Source organism: Lissotriton vulgaris, chromosome 3_1, assembly GCF_964263255.1.
Source record: "Lissotriton vulgaris chromosome 3_1, aLisVul1.2, whole genome shotgun sequence".
Lineage (NCBI taxonomy): Eukaryota > Metazoa > Chordata > Amphibia > Caudata > Salamandridae > Lissotriton > Lissotriton vulgaris.
The window spans coordinates 1,353,736,690-1,353,753,770 of record NC_141689.1 but is presented as its reverse complement, the minus strand read 5'-3'; the positions used below and the strand labels follow the sequence as shown (position 1 = coordinate 1,353,753,770).

The following is a 17,081-nucleotide window of genomic DNA, read 5'->3' as shown; positions in this document are numbered from 1 at the left end:
CAGGTTAACTCGAAATTCTTAAACATCACACCTCTTTACAATGACTAATCAGTTAAAATACAGACCGTCGTGAAGAAGAAAGAAAACATTCCGTTTGAATCAGAAGTCATCATAAAATTCATGAGAGGAATACGCATGCATAAAAAGACAGCCCATGAAAACAAAATTCATCCTAATAGAAAAATGAGAGATTACAACATTGCAGGGTAAAGTAGCCCTGAATTCACTTTCCATGGTGGTGGTGAGTTAAAAGGATGAGAAAAACAATGGTAAGACAGCATCATGGAAGCGAACATATTATCTCATAAGAATTATGTTACATTATATAGCAAGCAAACATGAATACGCTGCCACAATTTCCGGGGAAGCTAGCTCGATGACAGCCTATTCCTGTGTCTAATAGCCCCAATTAGGAAACTTGCCACCCCGGCACAGACTAAAGGTGAGGCTAGCATTTGTAAATAAATCAGAGCCGCCCTTACTTGAACAAAATTGCAGCCTTCAAGCAAGGGGAGAATGAACTTCCTGCGCAGGGATTCGTAATAAGAGCAGAAAAACATTAGTTGGAGAGTGTCTTGCTCAGAGAAGTTTTCACAAGGACAGGGTTTTGATGAATCAGGTTTAGAGTACTTTTTAGACAAATCTGAATGAAATTTATTGATGAGAGTGGTTATATACACCTTTATCTATATCATTGTTTTAAAGTTCAGGCTCATTACAGGTATCCATATTATGTATGTTTCCTGAGTTGCTGGTTGCATCAGAGTTGGAGGAGTGGTGATTCCAGGGATAGCGCAATCCTTACTCCACTTAAAAAAGTGTGATTTAAGACATTTCAAAGATGTAGTTATCCTTTTATGTGACTGTCACCCAAGGCCACTGCGGAGGTAAATAAAGGCCCCTCTGTTTCACCCAGTGTTACCCAACTTGTGCCGAAAAAAACACTGCACCACTTGGGTGGCTGAGACTAGTTTCCACAACAGGAACGGAGCAAACCATGGTCAATAGGAGATTGGCACAAGTGGGGTACCACAGTGTGGTAGGATTTTTGTAGATTCCAGACCTTTCCATCACAGAAATGTAAGGAAAATGTGTGGTTTCATGCATAGTGTGATGTTTGCAGGGCACTGTGGGTGAAAAAGCCTAATGGGGCCCACGCAATGCACACTACCCTGGAATCCCCTGATTGTCTAGTTTTCAAAAATGACTGTGGTTTGTAGGTTTGCATGAGTGGCGCTGCTGCATGTTCCCAAATACCCCAGCTTTCTTGATTGCCTATCTATCAATGTAGTGCTTTTTTGTTTTCCCACTTCATTTATTGGCAGGATATAAACAATCATGTGGTCTGGCTGAATACACAACAATTCCATTAACAAAGCTGTTTGTTTGAGTAACATAAAATGACACAATGAACTTAACATAATGTGCAATATATACTAAGAGATCACAAATCCGTCAAACAAATAAAATATGAGGCTATAGGTTCCCATGAAATACTAAAGTACAATCAAGGCAATGTGACGTCATAGCATGACATAACGCAGAGCCTCATGGAGCCACCAAATGCCAGTAAAAGTTTCCGGATTCAGCCTGATGCCTGGAAAATTCAAAGGTAAGGAATCTGCAGCTATAAGTCTCTGTAAGATAGTTCTCATAGGGTGTGTCAGACTATGTAGCGCTGATGACGTATGCCCCCTGTCAAGCAGTGACTCCCAACCAGCCCCAATTGTCAATGTAGTCCTTTAGGGCCTTTTTGTGTTGTGCTCTCATGGCCCACCTACACAGGTGAGGTAACATTCTTATTGGGGGACAAGATGAAGAGCAGAGTGGTAGGAAATATGTGACTCTGCAGATTCCAGAACTTTCCGTCACACAAATGTATAGAAAATGTGTCTTTTTTTTTACCAAAGTTTGACATTTGCAAGGGCTTCAGTGTAAATTACCTAGTGAGAGCAATGTGAGTAATCCCACTCTGTATTCCCCCAGGTGTCTAGTTTTCAAAAATGAGAAATTATTCTGGGTTTCCCTAGGTGCTGGCTGAGCTAGGGCCATAAATCCACAGATATCCAGTTTGCAAAAAAGGGTCCGTTTTGAGAAAAAATTGTGATGAAACGAGTTTTGGGCAGTTTCCTATCAGGGGCACAAGGCAAATCCACACAATCAAGGTACTATTTTTATCGGTAAACCTGTGGAATACTGAGTGGAAGGAAGTTTGTGAATGATCCGGCAACACCAGGCACGGCATCAAAGGCTGCAATTTGATGGACCGAATTTTCACAAGTTTCTTGGCATCTATATTAATCAACGTCAAGGGTCTGTACGCGTCGCACCTATCAGGAAATTTATCTTTTTTGAGCAGTGTTATTATCAACGCTTGTCAAAGCGATGGCGGTAGTATCCCGGAATCGTGTGCTTCCGCAAACATCTCCAGCAGGTAGAGGACCACCAGGTCCGCGTATGCTTTATAGAATTCCACCGTGAGGCCGTCAGGGCCCGGTGCTTTCCTATTAGGCATAGCTAGAATTGCAGCCTTAATGTCTTCAGCATCAATCGGCAGGCAAAGATATTCCCTGTGGACATCTGACAGCCATATGGGAAAATAACAACCTAGGCAGTTATAATTACTTGTCTATTCAGTAATAGAAGGGCAAGGGACCCATTCCGGGGAGTAGAACACAGTTTTTATTGTCAGTACATCGAGAAGAATTAATAAACATCATTTATTACTAATGAAAGATTAAAAAACATGAAATTCATAGAAAAAAATCACACACAATTATTACAAATTATAAAATGAATATATATAATTTGTAATTGTGTGTGATTTTTTTGTATGAATTTCATGTTTTTTAATCTTTCATTAGTAATAAATGATTTTTATTAATTCTTCTCGATGTACTGACAATAAAAACTGTGTTCTCCTTCCCGGAATTGGTCCCGGAATTGGTCCCTTGCCCTTCTATTACTGAATAGAAAAGTAATTATAACTGCCTAGGTTGTTATTTTCACATATGTATTTTTCCCTGGCCTAGGAGTTGACCTATCTATTGTTCAGGAGGTCCTTGTTTTATATGTGACATCTGACAGCCATGCACACGCCACATCCTCCAGGTAACCCTCCATCTCAGTCGTTTCAGCCTCCCCCCTAGACGTCTATAGTTCCGCATAAAATCTGCACAACTGCTCAGTGATAGCAATCGGGTGGTAATGGTCTGTCCCTTCGGAATCAGTGATCTTGTCAATATGAGGTTTTTCCGTACGATCCCTGATTTTATTAGCCAGGGCAAGACCTGGTCTCCCCCTTGCCATATCTATGGGCAGTGTGTCTGCGTGAACTGTATTGTACTTCAGTCTTAGCAAGCGTATCATATTCCCGTATATACTCATGTATACGGCACATAATATCTGCCGATGGGATGGCTGTATAAGAATGCTCTAGGTGGCATAATGCAGTTTCAATTTTAGATAGTTGCGTTCTGAGATCTTCAATATGCCCGCTGTGGTACTGATACATACTCCCCGAATGGTTACCTTTAAGGCTTCCCATAGAGTGGAGGCACTGTCCACAGATCCCTTATTGATCTCAAAGTACTGTCCTATTGCCTCCCGCACAGTAGCCTCATATACTGGATCCAGTAGCGCCTCCGACCGCAGCTGCCACGTGAACGGACTGTGTACCACTGTCGGGATACTAATATCTAGTAGTACCGGGTTATGGTCCGAAAAAGTGCGCAGTAAGTTAGTGACCTCAGATACCCAGTTAGACGCATCCTCTCCCAGCAGCCAATAATCCAACTGAGACCAACTATTGTGTGACAGCCTAGCATGGGTACCCTCTTTCACCGAAGTGTTACAAACTCTCCACACATCTATCAGACCAAACTCCAACATGGCACTCTGTACAACCTGAGCCACCCTGGGGGTCCGATTCGACAATGGATTAGATTTATCTAGCTCAGGATTCAAATAGGCATTAAGATCACCACCCCACAAGATGATCGCATCTGGCCATTCTCTCAACTTAACATACATTCTTAGGAAGCAGTCCAGGTCATCTATAATTGGTCCATACATGTTTACAATGGTTACCATGGAACCTCCCAGCTTCCCCAGCACCATTGAACAGCGCCCCTCCACATATGTTCATACAATCAGCCTATACGCCGATGATGTCTTGATTTCATTGTCTAACCCACAGGACTCCCTGCCTGCATATCTTGCGGATCAGGACCTCTTTGCACAATGCTCCGGCTTCAAAATTACCATGGGCAAGTCGGAGGCCCTTGACCTATCTTTGGGCGCGTCCACCTGAGAATTCTTGCAAAGCTCATTTCCCATTCAATGGACAACAGGGGCTATCCCATATCTGGGGATTCAATTGGCCCCCTCGCTTTCCGATACAGTCACTATTAACTATACTGTGCTGTGACAGAAAATTCTGCTGGAACTAAGGCGGTGAAAACACTACCCGCTGTCATGGTTAGGCAGGATAGCTGTGGTCAAAATGACTGTTCCTCCCCAGATTTTATATTTACTTCGCAGAATCCCTCTCCGGCCCCCACTGGGTTGGATAAAGCAGACCCAAGCGGAACTGGCCCAGTTTATTTGGAATGGGCGTAAACTGCGACTAAAACTAAGACTGGCGATGCTCCCACCGGAGGGCAGGAGTCTTGGGATTCCAGACATTTTGCTTTACTTCCAGGCAGCTCAATTGCGGCTCCTAGTGGAGTGGAGTAGATGGGAGTCCGAGAAGCATTGGCTATTTCAGGATCAAGCTGTGGCTGGCCGCCCATTACAGGAAATTCCATTTCTCAGGAAACAGCATCGTCCTCCCAATCTTTATTCGTCCCATATTACGCGGGTGCCCCTGGAAGTATGGGACCAACCTAATCTTAAACACGAACTTACAACTTTTCCATCACCACTCACCACTTTGATGGACAACCCTGACTTTGCGCCGGGTACCAATTCAGTGGCCTATGCGAGGTGGCGACCGGCTGGTTGTCGATGCCTCTTTCATATGTATTCATCGGGGGGTGTCTTACAAGTCTCTAGCTGTTACTGTGGGCCGGGATTGGCTCCGCCGATCCGCAGCACCAGCAACTGAGGGCAGGGCTTTGCTCCGCCTGCACCACCGGCCGGGCTTGGCCCCGCCGGGTCCCTCCCACCCCGTGACCAGCAGCAAGTGATGCCTGAGACTAGCGCCAGGAGGCGCATAAAGGCACCGTCAGTGCGGAGTCCAGCGGGGGTGTCTTACCAGTCTCTAGCTGCTACCGTGGGCCGGGCTTGGCTCCGCCGATCCGCAGCACCAGCAACTGAGGGCTGGGCTTTGGTCTGCCGGCAACACCGGCCGGGCTTGGCTCCGCCGGGTCCCTCCCACCCCATGACCAGCAGCAAGTGATGCCTGAGACTAGCGCCAGGAGGCGCATAAAGGCACCGTCGGTCCCTCGTCCCGCGGGACGCGCGCGGGCGCGCGCCGGGAGAACCCCGGGACAAGGGTGGGACCGTCTGTGGCCATCCGGGGCCGAAGGAGGCCGGGCCGGGCCACGGATCTTGGTTCTGCGACACTCGATACTCTGGCCCAAGTGAGGCATTGTATCTTCTTTGAACTTGGGTGGGGTATAGGTACTATCCTAGTTAACATTCTGGACATATATGTAACTTTGGCACCAGGGCATATTATTATCTTTTGCATGCTTGGTTTTCTATCTATTACAAAGGTGTTATTACATTTAAGTCTTGACCATGTCTAAAGCTAAATCTGATAAGGCTGTACCTAGTGCAGGCACAATGGACAACTACCTGGTAAAAGTAGTAGATAAAATCAATAAAGACAGGAGAGCCTCACTAGGTTTAGGGAGCACACCTGTTCCACCCCTAGATATCATTAATCCCCCAGTTGAAATCTTAACTGATGATACGTGTGATTTGAGCATTCGGCGGTGGTAAGGGTTGAAGCTCAGGTTCATTCCGAGTCGCAGGAGGAATTACCTGATATTTCCACTGAAGAGATTGAAGAGGTCCCGCCAGCTCCTAGAACAGTGAGATCCTGCAGAAAACTACAACCCAAACGTGGGGGTAAGCATAGTAAAAAAAGGGCAGAAACTTCCCAATCAGCTCAAAATTGTCGTGTTGTTGGAACCGACCTACAGGAAGGTAATAGTGCAGCCACCTTTAACATAAGTCCAGAGCAATTTGCTTTATTGGTCTGCACTATAGAAGCTAAGATTGAGGCTAAGATGGAAGACTTCATCAACCCCCTAGTGCTCAAATTAGATTCTGTCACCGCAGAAGTTAAGAGGCTAGGAGGTCTGTTAGCAACACACTTGGCCTCGGTTGAGAGAGTGAAGGCTGTCGTCAAGGGTCCTGTTGGCGTGGAGCAGGCAATTAGTAAAGTAAACTTGCAGCAACAAGCCAGCAAACAACTGCAAGGGTAGTTTCTCCCCCTGACACTACTCCAATATCTAGTACCACTAAACAACATCTTCCAGGGCCAGATAGTACATTGGGTTTCAGACAGCCAAAGAAAAGTCGCTTCTCACATCTTCCTCCTGAATGTCCACCCTACGTGGTAGTCCTAACCAATGTTCCGCCTCCTGACCACCATTCTGCTCAGTCACAGGAGGAACCACACGAATCTTTAAAAAACAAAACAGTGGCATGGTTGAATAGGAGATGCGGTTTTCCAATTAAATTTGCCGACCAAATACTGTCAACAAGAAGGGCAAACTGGATTGGCCCGTCCAGAAAGACATGTAGTGGGGACTGCATTATTGTAAATTTTAAACACCCTCAACATGCCGCCACAGTTTTGTTAAGGGCAGCCTCTTTGGTTTACGATTCAAATAGTATTTGTGTGCGACCACTAGGTTACTTTTACACACATTTAGTTAAAGCTCCTCCTATCCCCGGGAGATCCAGACCTTTTACTCCTACTGTGCCTCAGGCCCCTGTAGTTTCACACTTTTATAATGTCGAAAACCCCTGTAGAGAAAGGCCAAATGTCTTGACACAAAACAGATTTGATTTACTCTCGGGTCTAAAGGCGTGTGACTGACGCGAGGTCTATGAGGTCTGTGAGGAACAGGGAGGGGAGAGACCGGCTGACCGGGAATGTACGGAACCTGTACAAGTAGAAATGTCCTATAATAATACCCAACCTAAATGTGCAAGTATCACTGAGGGCGTGGTTGAAAAGGTAAAAATGTTAAGCTGGAATATTGCTGGGCTTCGGTCCAAAAGGGATGATAATGTCTGGTTAAATTTGGTGAAACAATATGACATTGTCGCATTTCAAGAGACTTGGGGTAAGGATTGTGACTTTTGGATTAATGGTTTTACATCTTACTATGTACCTGCCTTGAGCTCGTCAACAGGGAGAGATAGAGGGGGGCTTATGTTTCTCGTCTCAGTAAACATAACAGGAAGTGGTAAAAAGGTCGAGTGTACTTCGCCCAACTATCTAATATTAGAAGTAAGTCTGGTAAATAACACTAAACTAATTCTCATTAATTGTTACAATTCATTGCAAGGGGAGTCCCCAAACGAGCACCTGCACTCGTTGTCAAATTTGTTAATATATCCTGATGGGGGGATTTCAATGTACATTTATGTTATCTAGACTGCCAATATAGCGACAGGGACGCCCCTGCTTTCACAACCCCTCAACATTTTTAACATAGCTCCAAGGGGGAAGCATTGGAGGCACTTTTGTCCAATAATGATCTGTTTGAGGCGGGGTTTATTGATAAGAATAACCGTGTTCCTACGTATAGAGCTAGAGACTGTGAATCTATAATAGATTACATTTTCCTATCCCCAGGACTTTTAAGCCATGTTATTTTTTATAATGCTATACCCTCTTCTTTTAGCAACCACAATCCGGTAGTGATTGAACTTGATAATGGTCTTTCCCTCCTAAATAAAACATCTCTGGTACTAGTGCAAGTTGACCTAAAAGTAAAGGATCAGGGGAGGAGATTAAAATGGAGTAAGGTTACCCCTGAAGATTTTCTCAACACCATTACAACAAAGGTTGGGTCGGAACTAAATATATGTGCAGACCATTCCATTTTTTGGGGGGATGTAATAGCTTCGTATGAAGCTATCTGCCAGCAAGTGGCTAAAGAACTTACAATTACTACCCAAGTTAAAACTAAATCCACCTTCGGCTGGTTCGACCACAAATGTACCAAAGCTCACAAACTACTTAAAGCGGCTCTTAACAAGACACCTAGAAATAAAGGTCTGGTAGCCCAGCTAAGGAAAGAGTACTCACTAATAGTCCAGGCTCGGAAAAATGAAATTAAACAAGACACCAGCTCCTAGACCAGTGAGATCTTGCAGAAAACTACAACCCAAACGTGGGGGTAAGCATAGTAAAAAAAGGGCAGAAACTTCCCAATCAGCTCAAAATGGTTGTGTTGTTGGAACCGAACTACAGGAAGGTAATAGTGCAGCCACCTTTAACATAAGTCCAGAGCAATTTGCTTTATTGGTCTGCACTATAGAAGCTAAGATTGAGGCTAAGATGGAAGACATTATCAACCCCCTAGTGCTCAAATTAGATTCTGTCACCGCAGAAGTTAAGAGGCTAGGAGGTCTGTTAGCAACACACTTGGTCTCGGTTGAGAGAGTGAAGGCTGTCGTCAAGGGTCCTGTTGGCGTGGAGCAGGCAATTAGTAAAGTAAACTTGCAGCAACAAGCCAGCAAACAACTGCAAGGGTAGTTTCTCCCCCTGACACTACTCCAATATCTAGTACCACTAAACAACATCTTTCAGGGCCAGATAGTACATTGGGTTTCAGACAGCCAAAGAAAAGTCACTTCTCACATCTTCCTCCTGAATGTCCACCCTACGTGGTAGTCCTAACCAATGTTCCGCCTCCTGACCACCATTCTGCTCAGTCACAGGAGGAACCACACGAATCTTTAAAAACAAAACAGTGGCATGGTTGAATAGGAGATGCGGTTTTCCAATTAAATTTGCCGACCAATTACTGTCAACAAGAAGGGCAAACTGGATTGGCCCGTCCAGAAAGACATGTAGTGGGGACTGCATTATTGTAAATTTTAAACACCCTCAACATGCCGCCACAGTTTTGTTAAGGGCAGCCTCTTTGGTTTACGATTCAAATAGTATTTGTGTGCGACCACTAGGTTACTTTTACACACATTTAGTTAAAGCTCCTCCTATCCCCGGGAGATCCAGACCTTTTACTCCTACTGTGCCTCAGGCCCCTGTAGTTTCACACTTTTATAATGTCGAAAACCCCTGTAGGGAAGGGCCAAATGTCTTGACACAAAACAGATTCGATTTACTCTCGGGTCTAGAGGCGTGTGACTGACGCGAGGTCTATGAGGTCTGTGAGGAACAGGGAGGGGAGAGACCAGCTGACCGGGAATGTACGGAACCTGTACAAGTAGAAATGTCCTATAATAATACCCAACCTAAATGTGCAAGTATCACTGAGGGCGTTGCTGAAAAGGTAAAAATGTTAAGCTGGAATATTGCTGGCCTTCAGTCCAAAAGGGATGATAATGTCTGGTTAAATTTGGTGAAACAATATGACATTGTCGCATTTCAAGAGACTTGGGATAAGGATTGTGACTTTTGGATTAATGGTTTTACATCTTACTATGTACCTGCCTTGAGCTCGTCAACAGGGAGAGATAGAGGGGGGCTTATGTTTCTCGTCTCAGTAAACATAACAGGAAGTGTTAAAAAGGTGGAGTGTACTTCGCCCAACTATCTAATATTAGAAGTAAGTCTGGTAAATAATACTAAACTAATTCTCATTAATTGTTACAATTCATTGCAAGGGGAGTCCCCAAACGAGCACCTGCACTCGTTGTCAAATTTGTTAATATATCCTGACGGGGGGATTTCAATGCACATTTATGTTATCTAAACTGCCAACATAGCGACAGGGACGCTTTGTTCAGAGGGAAAGACAACAGTGGAGGATTCCCAAGAGAACAGCACCTAGTCAAATATTCTCCAAGAAATATCTTTCTTTTGGGCCCACCCTCTAGTGCATGGGGCAGTCTGTGTGCACACTTCAAAAACACCCACTGTCACAGTGTAGGTTCAAAACATGAACTATGGAAAGATTTTAAAAAAGGTCAAGGTGCACCACTTAAACGTTTTTAAGAACCTATTATCTTCAATAAGGTAAACAGTAATGATCACATCAAAATAATTTTTTTCTTATGTTCTTGAGAGTTCTTTATTTAAATCAGATGGTAAAAAATATACACAGGATCTACAGCCGACGCGTTTCGTCCTCAAGGGACTTCTTCAGGGCAGGATAGTCACTGGCGATGATGTCCCTGGATCTTATCTCGTTGTTAAAGGATGCGTGAATATACCCGAGTAGTTATATTATGGATCACATGGCATCATCTCTTTTAGACCTCTATCCAATTAGATGAAAGGCATTCGAAAATTCAAATGCAATCGAATCACACCAGTGATATGAGGTGTTTCAATATCTTGTGTTCAAGCCACATCCAAAAAATGAGGATAGTGATCCAATAGTAGTGGAACCAGAGTAGAGGGGTAATGGGGACCTCCGTTTATTATCTACTGATATCTTCTTTTTGAAGGAGGAAGAATATATGATAGTTCTATTGCCAAGCAACTCTTGATAAAGCGTGCTACAGCATCCCCTGGTTCCTGCGTGGCTCGAAAAAATAGCGTGAAAAACGACGTCCCCCTCCGTCAAGTACCCGGTACTTGACACCCCCTCAGTCAAGTACCCGGTACTTGACGGAGGGGGACGTCGTTTTTCACGCTATTTTTTCGAGCCACGCAGGAACCAGGGGATGCTGTAGCACGCTTTATCAAGAGTTGCTTGGCAATAGAACTATCATATATTCTTCCTCCTTCAAAAAGAAAATATCAGTAGATAATAAACGGAGGTCCCCATTACCCCTCTACTCTGGTTTCACTACTATTGGATCACTATCCTCATTTTTTGGATGTGGCTTGAACACAAGATATTGAAACACCTCATATCACTGGTGTGATTCGATTGTAGTTGAATTTTCGAACGCCTTTCATCTAATTGGATAGATGTCTAAAAGACATGATGCCATGTGATCCATAATATAACTACTCGGGTATATTCACGCATCCTTTAACAACGAGATAAGATCCAGGGACATCATCGCCAGTGACTATCCTGCCCTGAAGAAGTCCCTTAAGGACGAAACGCGTCGGCTGTAGATCCTGTGTATATTTTTTACCATCTGATTTAAATAAAGAACTCTCAAGAACATAAGAAAAAAATTCTTTTGATGTGATCATTACTGTTTACCTTATTGAAGATAATAGGTTCTTAAAAACGTTTAAGTGGTGCACCTTGACCTTTTTTAAAAAAAAAATAGCGACAGGGACGCCCCTGCTTTCACAACCCCTCAACATTTTGAACATAGCTCCAAGGGGGAAGCATTGGAGGCACTTTTGTCCAATAATGATCTGTTTGAGGCGGGTTTATTGATAAGAATAACCGTGTTCCTACGTATAGAGCTAGAGACTGTGAATCTATAATAGATTACATTTTCCTATCCCCAGGACTATTAAGCCATGTTATTTTTTATAATGCTATACCCTCTTCTTTTAGCGACCACAATCCGGTAGTGATTGAACTTGATAATGGTCTTTCCCTCCTAAATAAAACATCTCTGGTACTAGTGCAAGTTGACCCAAAAGTAAAGGATCAGGGGAGGAGATTAAAATGGAGTAAGGTTACCCCTGAAGATTTTCTCAACACCATTACAACAAAGGTTGGGTCGGAACTAATTATATGTGCAGACCATCTCATTTTTTGGGGGGATGTAATAGCTTCATATGTAGCAAGTGGCTAAAGAACTTACAATTACTACCCAAGTTAAAACTAAATCCACCTTCGGCTGGTTCGACCACAAATGCACCAAAGCTTACAAACTACTTAAAGAGGCTCTTAACAAGACACCTAGAAATAAAAGTCTGGTAGCCCAGCTAAGGAAAGAGTACTCACTAATAGTCCAGGCTCGGAAAAATGAAATTAAAACAAGACGCTTGGGCAGGATTAATGGAAAAAGCAACCATGAAAGATAGTTCCAAGTTTTGGGCAATTATCAATAATCCCCTGTTTAGTGATAGCCAGAATTCTGAATTAGAGGCCAATATCTCAGAGGAGGCTTGGTTAACCCACTTTGAAAAAATTTATGGGAGTAACATTGAGTTGGAACCCTTTAAGACACCAATTTCTGATCCACCGCTGTTACCTATCAGCTTTAATACGACGGAGGTTGAGAAAGCGATTGAGGGTACGGCAGGGGGTAAGGCGCCAGGCCCTGATGGCGTGCTTTCGGACAAGTATAAAACTAATCCCAAATACTGGGCAAAAATATTGACAAATGTTTTTAATACATCGGCTGCCACAGGGTTCCCAAAAGGATGGTCACGATCAATTATAATCCCCGTGTTTAAGAAGGGCCAAAGGGGAGTTCCCAGATGTTACAGGCCAATATCTTTACTGGATTCCTCAATTAAAATCTTAGGGAAGGTTATTCTAGCCAAAATCACAGCCTGGGCTACGGAGAAAGACATTTTATGTAACGCCCAGTATGGCTTTAGATCTGGGAGGGGGACGGAGGACCAATGTTTAAATTTACATTTAATTGTTTCTAAATATATGAAGGCAGCTGAGGGCTCAATCTTTTTGGGCTTTATGAATCTGTCCACAGCCTTTGATCTAGTTAATAGATCAAGACTGTGGACCATGTTGCTGGACCTTGGACTTGACCGGCCTCTGGTGTACTTTTTAGCCGAGCTGCACAGAGACCTGAGAGCGTCAATCAGGATGACGCAGGAGGGGAAATGCACTGCAAGTTTCAAATCAGGCAGAGGGGTGCGCCAGGGATGTATCTTGCCCCTATGTTATTTACCTTATATATAAACACCCTGGAAGAAACCCTGTTAACGGCGTCACTAGATATTCCGCGTATGGGAGGAACGCCCATTCCTGTACTCCTACGCGGACGACGCCGTTTTACTGGCTTGGACCCCCCTTGGCTTACAAAGATTATTAGACTCTTTCGGGGATTTTATGAAATCACTGGACCTTGTGATCAATAACGGTAAATCTCACATTATGTCATTAGGCAAGAGGAAAAATAACATCAAATCCTTCTTTTGCAACAAGGAAGCAATTTCAAGAGTGAAAGTGTTTACTTACCTGGTTGTCGTCTTTGACGACAAAGGTCTCTGGGCACCGCAACTCTCAACTAAAGTCAAAGCTGTAAGAAGCTCCTCAGCGGCAATACTAGGTTTTGCTAATAGATTGGGGGGAAAAACGTGCGAAGCAATCCTAGCAATATACAAAGCAAAAACAATCTCAATTGCTAGGTATGGAGCTGCAATATGGGGATACATCAAATCTGATCTTATTCAAAGAGAAGAAAACAAATTTCTTCGTGCCCTCCTCTGCCTTCCACAATCAACAGCGAGCCGCTCGGTCCACCTTGAGTTGGGGATAGGCTACATTTTAGACATAATAAACATGGCACCAATATTGCTCTAGATTAGAATCTGGTTGAATTTGAATCTTACCCTGAATCACAAGATCCTGAAGGATTGTATGAATTTAGATAATACGAGGGCTATCTGTTGGCTGTCCTATATTAAACTGACAACATGGAAAATGGGGCGCCCAGAGATTTTCTCAAATCCTGAAGGACTATGTAAAGCTGACCTTAAATGGGTTAAAGTAAACTTCATCAAGCTCAGCGAGCTAGAGCAGGAATCTGAAGAGCTAACTAAACCTACAGTCAGGGCTCATTTTTTGCTTATTTCTTTACTAGCCATGCAATCGTATCTTTCTATTGTTACGATCCCTTTTCATAGATGGCTACTGACAAAATTTTGTTTCAACCAGCCCCACTTGGTATTAGGTGATTCAAAGGGTTGGAGTCGGCATGAGGATATGGCTGTCTGTAAATGTGATGATCTCTCCCCTCAAGATACTATGCACTTTATGCTTTTTTGTCCACTGTATCTTGAAGCTAGAAAAAGGTTCATCTTTCCAGTATTGAAAGAGAATGCATTCAAACAGTCTAAACCTGCCTTATTGTTTCTACAATTAATGGAATCCCCTGTAACCATGTTTGGTGTTTCAAGTTTTCTTGTCGCATCTATTAGAACTAGGAGGATCAGACAGGTAGCACAACAGGAGATGGAAAACTAGTTAACATAATTTTATCGACAGTGATTAGCTGACCTTTATGATGAAATTGTTTTTTTACTGTTTTTAATGGAATTTTACTATTTTTTTAAAAAGAAACAATATTTGTATAGCATACTTTTATGATTTTTATTAATCGAATAAAGTGGTTTTTGATTGATTGATTGATATTCATCGGAGGGAGTGATTTCTTTCACTCAGTTTCGGCAAACGCACAGGATGCCGGAGATTGAGAGACTGCGTTACCTTCAGGTGCGACATTGGGCACTTAGTGAGCATGTGCATCTGGTGGCCGATAGGCAACTCCTGCCCTATGAATGCTGGCTGATTACCCGCACGACGGACAAAAAATTAATCTCAGATTTATATAAAATGCTACTGGCTAGGCATGCCCATACCTATAGTGCTGGCAGGGCACGCTGGGAAAAAGAGTTCGGTAGGACACTTAGCTATAAAGAGTGGGAGGGTATATTTTATAGGGCGAGGCACTCCGCGTACCACATGGGGCTAACTGACACTCTCACTAAAATCGCCACTTACTGGTACTACACCCCAGAGCGTCTCCACGCGATGGATCATACCAAAGAGATGACTTGCTGGCGGGGTTGGGGGAAGGTGGGTACACTGGTCCACATATTATGGGATTGCGTGCACCTCCAAGCTTATTGGAAGCAGGTGTTGGACGCGGTAGATGCACATTTTGAGACTGAGATCCCGCGCCTCCCCTCATATGTTCTCCTGGGACTCCCGAATCCCATCACATATCCTCTGCGCTCCAGCAGAGGCCCTCTAATTGCTATTGCACTGGGCTCTGCAATGTAAAATATTCTCACGCATTGGCGCACCTCACAGATCCCTACATTCAATGGCTGGCTTCACCGACTGTGGCATGTGCTTGGGATGGAAAAGCTTTCCCTGACCTTAGCATAGGAGGGTTCCAGATACGCAGAGCTATTGCAGCCTTTCCTGTCCCTACTGGCTTCGGAATTCCATGAGGTCACGTGTCCTCTATACCTCCGGCTACTTAGCCTTTCTAATACTGAGCACCCGAAGGCGGACTGAGAGTTGCAATAGTATGAATGTCATGGATGTGGACTTGGAACACGGGTGGGGGATGGGGAAGGGTGGGGTGTTTTGTTGGTTTTCTTTCATTTTTTTCTTCTCTGTTAAAATTCTGATGTAGGCACAGCTTATCTTGATGCAGCTCAACCCACACTGGCAAGGTTGGCATCCACGTCTCTTTTTGCCCTCTTTTTCTTGTCTTACTGGGGGTGATGTGATGACTGCAATTGATGATATTGTTTTTTTTGATGTGCTGCAATCTTTCAATAAAAATATTTAATACTAAAGTTTCAGCTTGAGGTTTTATAATTGATTTGTTTTAAAGAGGAAAAACAGTTGCTTCTTAAAAATAACGTATCCTTGGATAAGGCAATGAGTTTAGAAAAGTGATACTCAAAGTATGGCACGGGGGCCGCATGCAGCCCTCCTGACCTTTAAAAGCAGCCCCCTGGTCAACAGAAGCACTGGGCTGTTACTTATTCGACATAGCACCAACATTCAAAATATGTTAAATAAATGGGGAAGGATTTATTTACAGGTTAATTGCTGTTAAAGAGAGAAAGTAACTAGGGTGTCCTGCACTGCTTAACTTTAGGAACACATTCATTTATGAAGCACTCTTGCAGTCGGCTCTTCAAAATTCAAGAATCTATTTAATTAAGAAGCAGAGCCGTTTAATCTTAGTCAATCAGATTATATTAGTGCATTGAGAAGAATTTTTCTTAAATGTGATAGTTTTCGAAGACAAATATTATGCTGTCGCTCTCCCTGGCAACAATGCCAATAGTGAACAAAGAGGCAATCCGTTTGTTATGTGCACCCTTTGGCCATGGTTGGTAGTATACATGAATATAGTTTTTTTTAATTAAACACATGAGAAGGTTTTGTACGACCACATCGTGAAGTCATATATTTTGAGGTTCTCTTATATGTGATAATGAAGGAAAAGTAAAATAAAACACTTGCCTATGATCACACAATTTGGTCAAGTGGGGAAGCCAGGACTTACCCCAGGTCTTCTGCTTCTACATTGTACAATTCATTCCAGACAGTAGATGTACCTGCATCGTGTTGCCTACACCAAACTTAACCTTCCTTCTCCACCCGGCTGGTATCAGTTTGGCCTTCCATCACACTACCAAACAAACATTTTGGCAGTAGGAAAATGTTTGTGTGTACACATGGTTTAGAACATCAAGTTTATCAAATTAGAAACAAATCCTTCAAGATTTAGTTTAAGCAAAGTTAGATTTTAATAAGATGTTTACTGAAAATGCCTATAATTTTCTTCTAAAAAAGTGCACAACTTTATGAGTGCCATTATAAAGCTGGCAAATTATTAGCCTTTCTTAAGAATAGAAGGGAATTAATTAACGTAGAGTCACTAATAAATAGTAATGGTACTCTCACATATAAAGATATTTCTGATGAATTTGTTACTTTTCTATGAACTCCTGTATACTCAAGAGTTTTTTCCTGAGGCTTCAGATATCAAACCCTATATTCAATTCAAAGACCTGGTGGAGTTTTAGATTTCCCTTCTCAGAGCAAAATATTTCCCTGTCAATATTGTTAAAGCAACTCCAATTTTAAAATAGGAAAGAGAACTGGTCCAGATTTGTTTTGAATTGTATTCCAACTCTTCCAGTATTTTTTCCCCTAGTTACTGGAAATGTTTAATTACTTTATTTCCAGCAGGTCATCTAGTGGTTCTTTTCAAAATGCTAATATTTGTCTAATTTCAAAGGATGGTAAACATCCTAATCTTTGTGAAAATCTAAATATTTC

At 42.9% G+C, this 17,081-nt stretch overlaps 1 protein-coding gene across 1 annotated transcript in view; it reads right to left on the bottom strand.

Annotated features, from left to right (window-relative positions):
* DNAH6 (dynein axonemal heavy chain 6) overlaps window positions 1–17,081 on the bottom strand; it is a 2,460,712-nt gene that overhangs the window by 1,633,465 nt on the left and 810,166 nt on the right. The window lies entirely within an intron of this gene.